The sequence below is a fragment of the Heterodontus francisci genome, chromosome 14 (genome assembly GCF_036365525.1).
Source record: "Heterodontus francisci isolate sHetFra1 chromosome 14, sHetFra1.hap1, whole genome shotgun sequence".
Classification (NCBI taxonomy): Eukaryota; Metazoa; Chordata; class Chondrichthyes; order Heterodontiformes; family Heterodontidae; genus Heterodontus; species Heterodontus francisci.
The window spans coordinates 89,269,554-89,279,118 of record NC_090384.1 but is presented as its reverse complement, the minus strand read 5'-3'; positions in this window follow the sequence as shown (position 1 = coordinate 89,279,118).

Below are 9,565 nucleotides of genomic sequence, written 5' to 3'. Positions count from 1 at the left end.
AGTCTCATATAACTTTGTTTTATTAGTACTAGAATCACTTAAAGCATACAAATGTTTACAACAGTTTTATTTAGACACCGAGTAAGTACAAGTCTTGATTATTTTGAATTATCAATCGTGTTTTTAACATAACTAATATCAAATTTTAACTGCAATTCTAATACTGCAGCAGAGTTGAGAGCTAAGAAACCTTTGTGAAGGCCATTGGCATATATTAATACAATTGTTAATTTTCAATATAATTGCATAGGTGCAAAATGAGCTGAAGAGAGAATGACCCTAGTCTTGCTCCTGCTTGTGATATAGTTTTAATGAATTGAATGATTGTGCTGACTTTAGTTACTGAATAATGTGCTGTTCAGAAAAGTAATTTCAGACAGAACTATATAACACTTTGAGTTCCCTTTGTTTTTTCTTGATATGAAATGTGTTAAATCCCATTTTGGCAGCACATATATTCAGTTACATGGTATTTGGCTCCAGTTGTTTCTGCACTGACTCTGTGTAGAAAGTGCATGGTTGCACTTATGACCCACAATAATTGCATTTTAACTTTGGCAGGAAGCAACTTGGGATTTGCATAGATTCGAAATTGAGTACAAACTGGAGGTCAGACTGACCTAACTCCAAAGCAAGACTCCCCTGTGTCTGTCATCTCAGCACTTCCATTTGAAATCAGTGCAATGCCAAAACTAGTTTACTTTGTGAGCCTAGCTAACCTTAAGTAAAAATTGTGAGAGCAGTAATTCAACTCCTTCCAATTTTCTAAACATTTTAGATTTCAACCGTTGTAGAGAATTCTGCTGATGCTTGGATCCAGGTTCTCTCCTGTACAAAACTCTTAACAGTTCCACCAGTCAGGGGGCAAGAAATAAGTATTCTGTAACAAAATCAGAAACCAGTGGAAACATTCAGCAGGTGAGTTGGCATCTGCAGAGAAGAGCTGACTTTTCAAGTGTAGACATTTTGTCAGAACAGTTTTGTCAAATTTTCGTCAAATGTGAATCATCTGTTGTTCCCACAGATGCTGCCAGAATATTGTGTTATCGTTTTAGATTTCCAGCATCTGCCCTTTTTTTTGCTTTATGTTTATAGTGACTAAAAGCAGTTTTTACATGAACTTGCTGGTTATAACAACTGCTCTCTCATATCTTTCTCAGTATCATAAGGCAGCAGATCATTACTTATGCTACAAACTGTTAAGCAGTTTAAGTATTAAATTGATAAGATAATGTTACAGGTCTTTTCAACGAATAAAAGCAAAATAGTGCGGATGCTGGAAGTCTGAAATAAAAACAGAAAGTGTTGGAAATACTCAACAGGTCTGTCAGCCTCTGTGGAGAGAGAAACAGATAACGTTTCAGGCCTGTGACCTTTCGTCAGAACTGACGTTAACTCTGCTTCTGTCTCCACAGATGCTGCCAGAACTGCTGAGTATTTCCAGCAGTTTCTGTTTTTGCTTCTTTTCAACGACCCTTTGTCAGAGCTTAGTGAGATCCTGGTCCATCTTTTCTGGAGACAGAATCGTGCTGCAGTGTGACTGCAACCTGGATAATAAATAGTCCTGGAATTTGTGATTATGAAGCAAAACCGATGATGGTCTGAGTAGGTGAGTTCAATGTAGGAAGTTTCAGAAGGTAAGCAGGAATCCTCTAAAAAGCTGTGTGCAGTGGGATCTGCCCTTCGCCCTCAGTACAATCTCAGACACAGGTGCACCTAATAGGGCTGATGCCTCCAGAGTTTCCACTTCTCAAAGAAGCAAGGACAGAACTCCGGGTCGCAGATGGAGTCAGCTGTGAAGTGATGTCCTTCCCCTGAAGGCCAGTCCAGTTGGGGGCAGCGAACAAATCCAGTACCGCTTGAAAGGCCTGAGGCTGCAAGACTCAGGAACTGTAAATAGTTCATTAAACACCCATGTGGAGCAAACAACCGTGTTTTCATCAATAAAATGCAGATAGCAAATGTTAGTCCAATTTCAAATCCAATTCAGATCCAATTATCCACACATTATAAACCACAAAAAAGTTCTTTTCCACACTTCCACACTGCACAGTGGCGCAGTGGTTAGCACCGCAGCCTCACAGCTCCAGTGACCCGGGTTCAATTCTGGGTACTGCCTGTGTGGAGTTTGCAAGTTCTCCCTGTGTCTGCGCGGGTTTCCTCCGGGTGCTCCGGTTTCCTCCCACATGCCAAAGACTTGCAGGTTAATTGGCCATTATAAATTGCCCCTAGTATAGGTAGGTGGTAGGGAAATATAGGGACAGGTGGGTATGTGGTAGGAATATGGGATTAGTGTAGGATTAGTATAAATGGGTGGTTGATGGTCGGCACAGACTCGGTGGGCCGAAGGGCCTGTTTCAGTGCTGTATCTCTAAAACTAAAAACTAAAACTAAAACTTGCAGACTATTTTGCCCTGCTGTTTATAGCCGGATCATCATTTGTCATGTACTAAGTTGACACTGTAATTCTATTGCATCATCTGCTCCTGGCACGGAATAGAGTGTCAGCGTGTGTTTGGCAGGAAGCAACATTGCAGGAAGCCAGCTATGCTGCAACACTGCAACGGATGCCTGTTAACTCAGTAAGTCAGGTCTGTCCATTTGCTATGTATCCACATTTATTTCAGGCGGCTAGTTCCTTGACAGGCCAACATTTCCCAAAGGAAATTGAATCAAAGAGCAAAGTTAACCTGTTAACCAAACTTAAGTTGAGAAATGTATTCGGAGAACTTCAAACGATTGGACCGTATTAAAGGGTTTATGCGACATAGCTAAGGACAATGGATTGGATGGGGGGCAGTTCGAAATTCGACATGAATATACATTCCTTGGTGGTTCAGAGAACAAATTCGTCACTCCACCACCGCCGCCCCCACACCCACTTATACACACCCAGAGACACCAAAGGTACATTATGCAATACACTTCTGAATGCTAATACAAGATATGCGGTGTGTTTTGAAAAGATGCAGCCACGGATCAGTAGGGCGGAAAGAATCAGATGAATGTTATTGTTTATCAATGAGCTACTAAGATTTACTATCATTATGTGTTGTGTATATCAATGTCAGGTCTTGCTGCTTTACGTGTAGTGTTAGAACACAGTTCCAGAAAGGAGTTAAGGAGATTACATGGTACCTAAATCCAAATTGAGAAGTATTATTTCCGTTACTTGTGATCTGGGGTAATAATAATTAGAATATATTGTCTCGTTAAAATCTAGTTGGAGGTATGATTCAAAGTTATGAAGCTTTGTTTGACCACCTAATTTTAGTACCAAACCGTTATGTAGTGAAAATCACATGTGGTAAAGAGAACATCCATGAGTGGTCCGTAATCCTGAGTCTCTCATGTACTAATCCATTGCAAATAATATTGCTTGTAAATATTTCACCAGAACTGAGTCTGAGTTCAGTTCAGTTAAATTCTCTGGACGTACGTAGAAATTTGCAAACGATACATTTCGTTCTTAGGCGCTCATATGTCAATAACATTTGTGAATGAATGTCACCTAGAAGGAAATTTATAAAAAAGTGTATCTTGTTCCATCAGCAGTGGAGCGTAATACTTAGATTGACAAATAAAGCAAGTTACTCCTATTTTCTTTACCAAAAGATATAATTCCAGTTCCACTCCTGATTGGATTCAGTAGTCGAAAATAATGAAATGTGTATCACTTAGTTCGCTGTAATCCAATCTTTGAGATATTATTTTAATTAGGATTTATGACATTACTCGCTTTTAACGAAACGTGGAACCACTTGTCTGTAAAATCATCGTTTCATAACATTTCTTGATGCTTGAATCTTTGTAAGCGAAACAAAGCAGCGGGACTGAGGGAAATCATTCGGGTATATGTTGATTTTGTATGGCCTAAAAAATTCCTTCAAACAAACTTAATTTGTGTCTGATATTTTACTATATATCTATGTAAACACAATACAGAAAAGTAAAAACTGAATTATTTAGCAGATTTACTGATTTTGTTAATATGGTATTTTAATGGTTAACGTGAATGCAAAATCTGTCTAAATTGATACATTCGTTGAAAAGCGAATGTTAATTATCTATACAAGGTAAACAATTAAGTGGTTCATCGCCTTGTGTTGGGCTCAGTTTGGCAATGGGCAGGTGAATGGTGCAATGCTGTGTAATTAATACACAACCCATTAGGAAAGCTGTTTGTTACGAATCACGTGAGAGCAAAATGTCCCACAAGCGTTTGAAGTTAACAGATATAGTTAAGGGACTGAGAGATGGTGGCCCTGATGATGGCACACATGCTAATGACTTGTGTAGTGTTGTGCAATTATGTTTCCAGTCCTATTGCTTCCCTAAAAAGAAGCGAATAGACCAGTGTTTATCTCATTCGATTAAACATTTTAGTGAATTCACAGAGGACAAACTACAAACGGACACGATCACAATTGCTTCTCCACAAATGGACACATGGGCAGTGTTTATACGTCAGTGTTCAGGTTAAAAAAAATTGAAAAGCAATCCCAATTTATTTTGCTTAGTAGATATGAAAAATCAAATATGTCCTGATGCAGAATACTGACGGAGTAATTGCGAATATTACAGAATTATTCATTATTAACTATTATTTTGTTAAAGACGTCTGTTCATATTCTCGACCTCTGAATTTGCAACTAGACATTTTTGTTTGAAAGGCAAATCGCTAATACCGTGTTTTTAATTATTATAACACTGCAATTGTTGTAAGCTAAAGTGTTATGCTCATTGTGGCGTTTCACGGAGCGTTAGCCACACTTCCAAACGTAGGAGTATCATTTTCATTCTGGAGAAACGCTGAATGACTCAATGTCTAAAGAATAGGATGGCGCTTTCAAACTAAGGTTTAATAACAGTTCCTTGTTTTACTGCATCTGGTACATTTTGAACATTGCTTCCCTACAATGGGTAGTTTGACTATTCATAATTGCCCTGCATACTACTCCAACTATCAGTTCAAAGTCAGCTATAGTTGTACTCCAGTGATGTAACAAGATATAACATCACAGTGCTCCTTCCCCTCCCACCAAACACACATTTACAAAGGAAGAGATGTATTATTTTGACTGTAACTGGAAGTGGAACAAAAGTTGGGGTGTTTTTGAATCTTGCAAACATGAAAATTATGTTGAATGTACAAATGTCCAACGTCTATTTTCTGATACCTTGAAAATATATTGAGCTTACAGGATTCTTTTTAAATACAAAATTGTCTTCATTAGTTTTATATTAATGCTATTGTGACAGCTTACTTTTAAATGATTTTACTTGTAATTCTGTTCGTGCTGTTTCATGCCAAATAATAGAAGTAATTCAAACCAATGATTCTGAAATATGAAATATCTCCGTGTAAAGAAAATTTGCCTGATGCTTTCAAATGATATAGAATTTGGTGAACTGCGCATCTTCTATCTGTTAGATTTTGTCCGAGATAATGTTGAGTTAGTCAGGATTCCTGTGCAGATAACCTCCGGTGCTTTAAACCCTTTAAGGTCGCCCTACTCGGCTAGGGTTGGCTGGTAAAAGAACACAGCGGACAAAGCGATTCCGACAAAATCAATGACTATTACTCATTTTTGACAAAGTAATTACGTCCAGAGAGGCTGCTTAATTCACTGTCGAGCGGCCAAGTTAGTGACGGCCTCAGCTCTGGAGTCCGTTCTGCTTGGTTGCTGCAAGGTGATTATATAGCAGTTAAAAAAAGACTTATTTGATAACGGAGGAATAATATCTGCTGGGATGGCATTCGGAAGGTGCGTTTTTGGCTTCAAGGCATGTTGGGAAAGAGTTCTTCAGAGAAAATCTGAAGGTGCGCATGAGTTCACCCAGTGACTGCATTCGTTTGTCAAACTGAATTCGTTTCCTAAAATGGTCCCTCACAAAAAATCGAAATGAAAGTAATGCACCCACCCAAATGTCTCTCTATCGAACATGTGTTCCTAACGCAGGGCGAGAAAATTGAATATTTGAAATATCGTTGTTGGCACACAGTGTGCAATCTCTACTAAAGTCTTCGAGAGTTAAGAAGAAGCACACGAGGGTCGCAGCTGTGGAGAGTCTGGGTTGTGTGTATATATATATATCAGAACGCACTTTGTTTAATGATAGGACGCCATGCAGCAATACGGCAGTTTTAGGAGGGGATGGGGGCTGCAGAAACTTAGTCAGAGGAATCAAAGTTTAGACTCCAACATGAACTCAAGATCTTAAAGCCGAAGTGTACGCTGCAATAATTTTAATAAATTGTAATAAACACAGGTTAAAAAACTTCTTGGTTATTATATTATCATCTGTGCCTTTGCAAAGCCCATACAAAGTTAAGGGACTACAGTTGTATTTATTGCACACAGGACTAGACTTGTGTCTTCTTATGCGGTGTATACATTTAAAGTATTTTAGGAGAGATAAACACACATGACTCGCTCTTTTTGTCATTGTTTGAATGCCAGTCTCTGCACCCAGGGTAGCCCCACATGCCCAGAGACAAAATCCACAGTATTTGAGTGCTAACAGGAATTTAACTAGAATGCAGATTGCAAGGGATGTCTTGCCATCACGAAGCGAAGGGATGGGATTGCGCCGCTGGCTGATTTCCAAATTGTAACGCAGGGCTATAAAGTGAAACCCAAGGTGACTGCATTGGATCCGATGTGGATGATGAGTGGCCGCCTTCGAAAACACAATAGTCTGAAGATCAGAATCTTAAAGATCTCTTTAAACTTCTGTTGGTGAAATGTTTTGATCTCAAGTCATATTAAATGTTGTCGAAGTAATACAAGGGCACAACAGAGATTCACTACATAACCCCACTATGATGAACTAATATCGTGCACAAAAACATGTACTCAGGGTGTTAAAGTTATTATTATAGGTTAAAAAGTGGACAATGTCACCCGTCAGACTATGGAGTTAACCATTTAGCCTGGGCTCACGTAGTAAAACAGAACGTGTTGTGCATCGCAGTGGGATGAGTGCATTGCGCCAAAGATTAGAGTATGCTTTGAGTGTGACTTCTATAGAGATCTACCTGGAGATAACAAGTTGCCAAAATCATTGAAATCACAACTCCCAATCTGACTTTAAAAAAATTACATATCGGATGAAAATACACCCTGTGTCTAAGTGTGGGCGGTATGCAGTCCTCCATTTAAAGCTATTTTTGTTCTTAAAAGCTGCAGTAAACGCCGATCTATTTTTACACTTGGCATTTGATCAACTGACCGGTAAATCTGACGTAAATCGGATGCACCCAAGTTTTCTTTCCGAAATCCCCTCCCCTCACCAATTTAACAAATCCTCCTCTTAAAAGAAAATGCTCCCTTTCAAAATGTTTCATCTCTCCTTGGAAATTATGTGTTTAAAATAACAAACCAACTCCCTCTCTTTTCTTTAAGACAGTAGAATTTAACATCAAAATGGCACATTTTAAATTTGAGCTCGGTATCTTCAATGCAAAGTTGTAGAATTTAACAGATTACGTGAAGTTGCAATCCACTGTTAGTTGCCAAGATTACTTAGCACGGTATTAACAGCTGTACTGTAACATGTAGGAGTACACTGTTTAATTGCGAGTAATGAATTTATGCTCAGCACCGCTTCAGTTTATTAATTCGCAAATGTGAGTCATTCCAAACACGCAATCTTTGGGGCACATGCGTACTTGAGTGACAGCGAGCTAACGTTTGCGCCTTTTGTTGTATGTTTAAAATCAGAATCCAGGAGTAATGATTTATCAAACTTTTATTATCAAGTAAAATGTCAGGCGAAGGGCACCTTGGTATTCACTGACGCACACCCATTCTGTACAGGAACGTATAGAAAGCGCTTGCTCGGAGCTGAGCGGAAAGCATTCTAAGTGGCGTTTCCCACCGTTTTTTTCCCCTCTTCAAATCTGTTGCATTGCGAAACATGGTGAGTGACAGTTTTTTTTAAAATCTTCTCGACTTAGTTTATATACGTGAAGACTAGAGAAGGGAAAAAGATCTGCTTGCTGTCTAAAAATATGATTCAAATTAGTTTTCTGATAATGTCAGGATCAACGTTAAGGTTTCTTTTTGCTGTGAGTTGCTGGTGGAGCTGTCCGTAGTGCTGAAGCTGTCCGTGGTGCTGAAGCTGATAAGCGGAAAGCGACACCGCGAATATTTTGTTGTTGCAAGGATCAAGGACCTTGCAACATTCCAAGATAACGTACCCTTCCCCCAACATCACCAAAGAAAAGTTTGGATTGAGAATTTCAAGATAGTTGAATGATTTATTTTGAATTAACTTGATATTCTGTAACATAAAGTCAAATTTCCCCTTGAGTCTATCTATAACACTGGAAAGGCTATTTCTAAAGCGGTTACATCAACTATGCACCCCAACTCCCTCCCCAGATCCCCCCCCCCCCCCACCACCCCCACCCCCCAAAAGCACTATTTCGAAGTTGCCATCTGTGGACAGGGGACTGTGATGGTCTGCCAGCGGCTAGTGCCTACCCGGGGTGCATTCCCAAGAAAATAACCCAACGCGCGGGCTGAGTGACAGGAAGCAAATGGGGCGTTAAATTAAAGATTCGTATCGTAATTGTGGAAGAGAGGGACGAGCACCCTGCAATCCGTGAGCAGAAAGCCAACGCGTTAGTACTAGAGCCGCAGATGGGGGAAAAGTATATGATCATGGTGCAGTTCGGCAACTGCGTTGAATGGAGCATTTTAAATTGAACAAAATACCTGCACATCACTCCAGATTCCGAATGTGTACATTCCTTCCGCTTCTGCTCTGCCATTCAAATCGGTTGAATATATACCACTGCTAAAATATTTTGAAATCGCTGCTTGACGGTGGTTTTAATTGCTATTTCGAATTTCACAGGACTGCACTGATCAGAAAGGCATGACCAGCAAATTGTCAGGACAGGACAGTAGAACAGAAGGTGATGGGGTAACTAGAAATAGCCCGGAAACTGAACCGCACCTACCTTCAGAAGGACAGCAGGCCGCTGTGTTCGACTCTCAGACCACAGAAGGCAAAGGCTTGGCTCTCAAAGAAGCCAAATTTAACGACTCTGAGGGGGCAAAGGTTGAGATCTGTAAGAATGCTTCCATTCAACCCAATTCCACCGTCCATCAGGATTCTATCGAAATTTTACCCCACAAGGATACTTCGACTGAGAGCAATGATCACCCAAACACGGTTTATTGTAAGATCGCCGAGGTGGAAGTTAACCGCGGCACTGGGATAACCACAACGGAACACAACAACGCCAAAAGCAGCTGGGTCACGAAAAGCCAGAGTACGGTTGTACTGGGAACAGATGGTAACACTGCTGTACTTCCTGGCAATGTCAACGGGGTAAGTGTAGACGATAATCCTGTATTGAAATTAGTTAAACTGAAAAAGCGAAAACGATGGAACTCCAGATAAAAGGTCCACTTATGTTGAAAATTGTTTTGGATAAACTTTTTGCCTTATTTTAGATTCGAGAATATAATGCTCCAGGAAGAAAAAAGCTACTTAATGGGTTGAATATTCCAATTGCACTTTATTCAGCGAGGCATGACCGTTGACA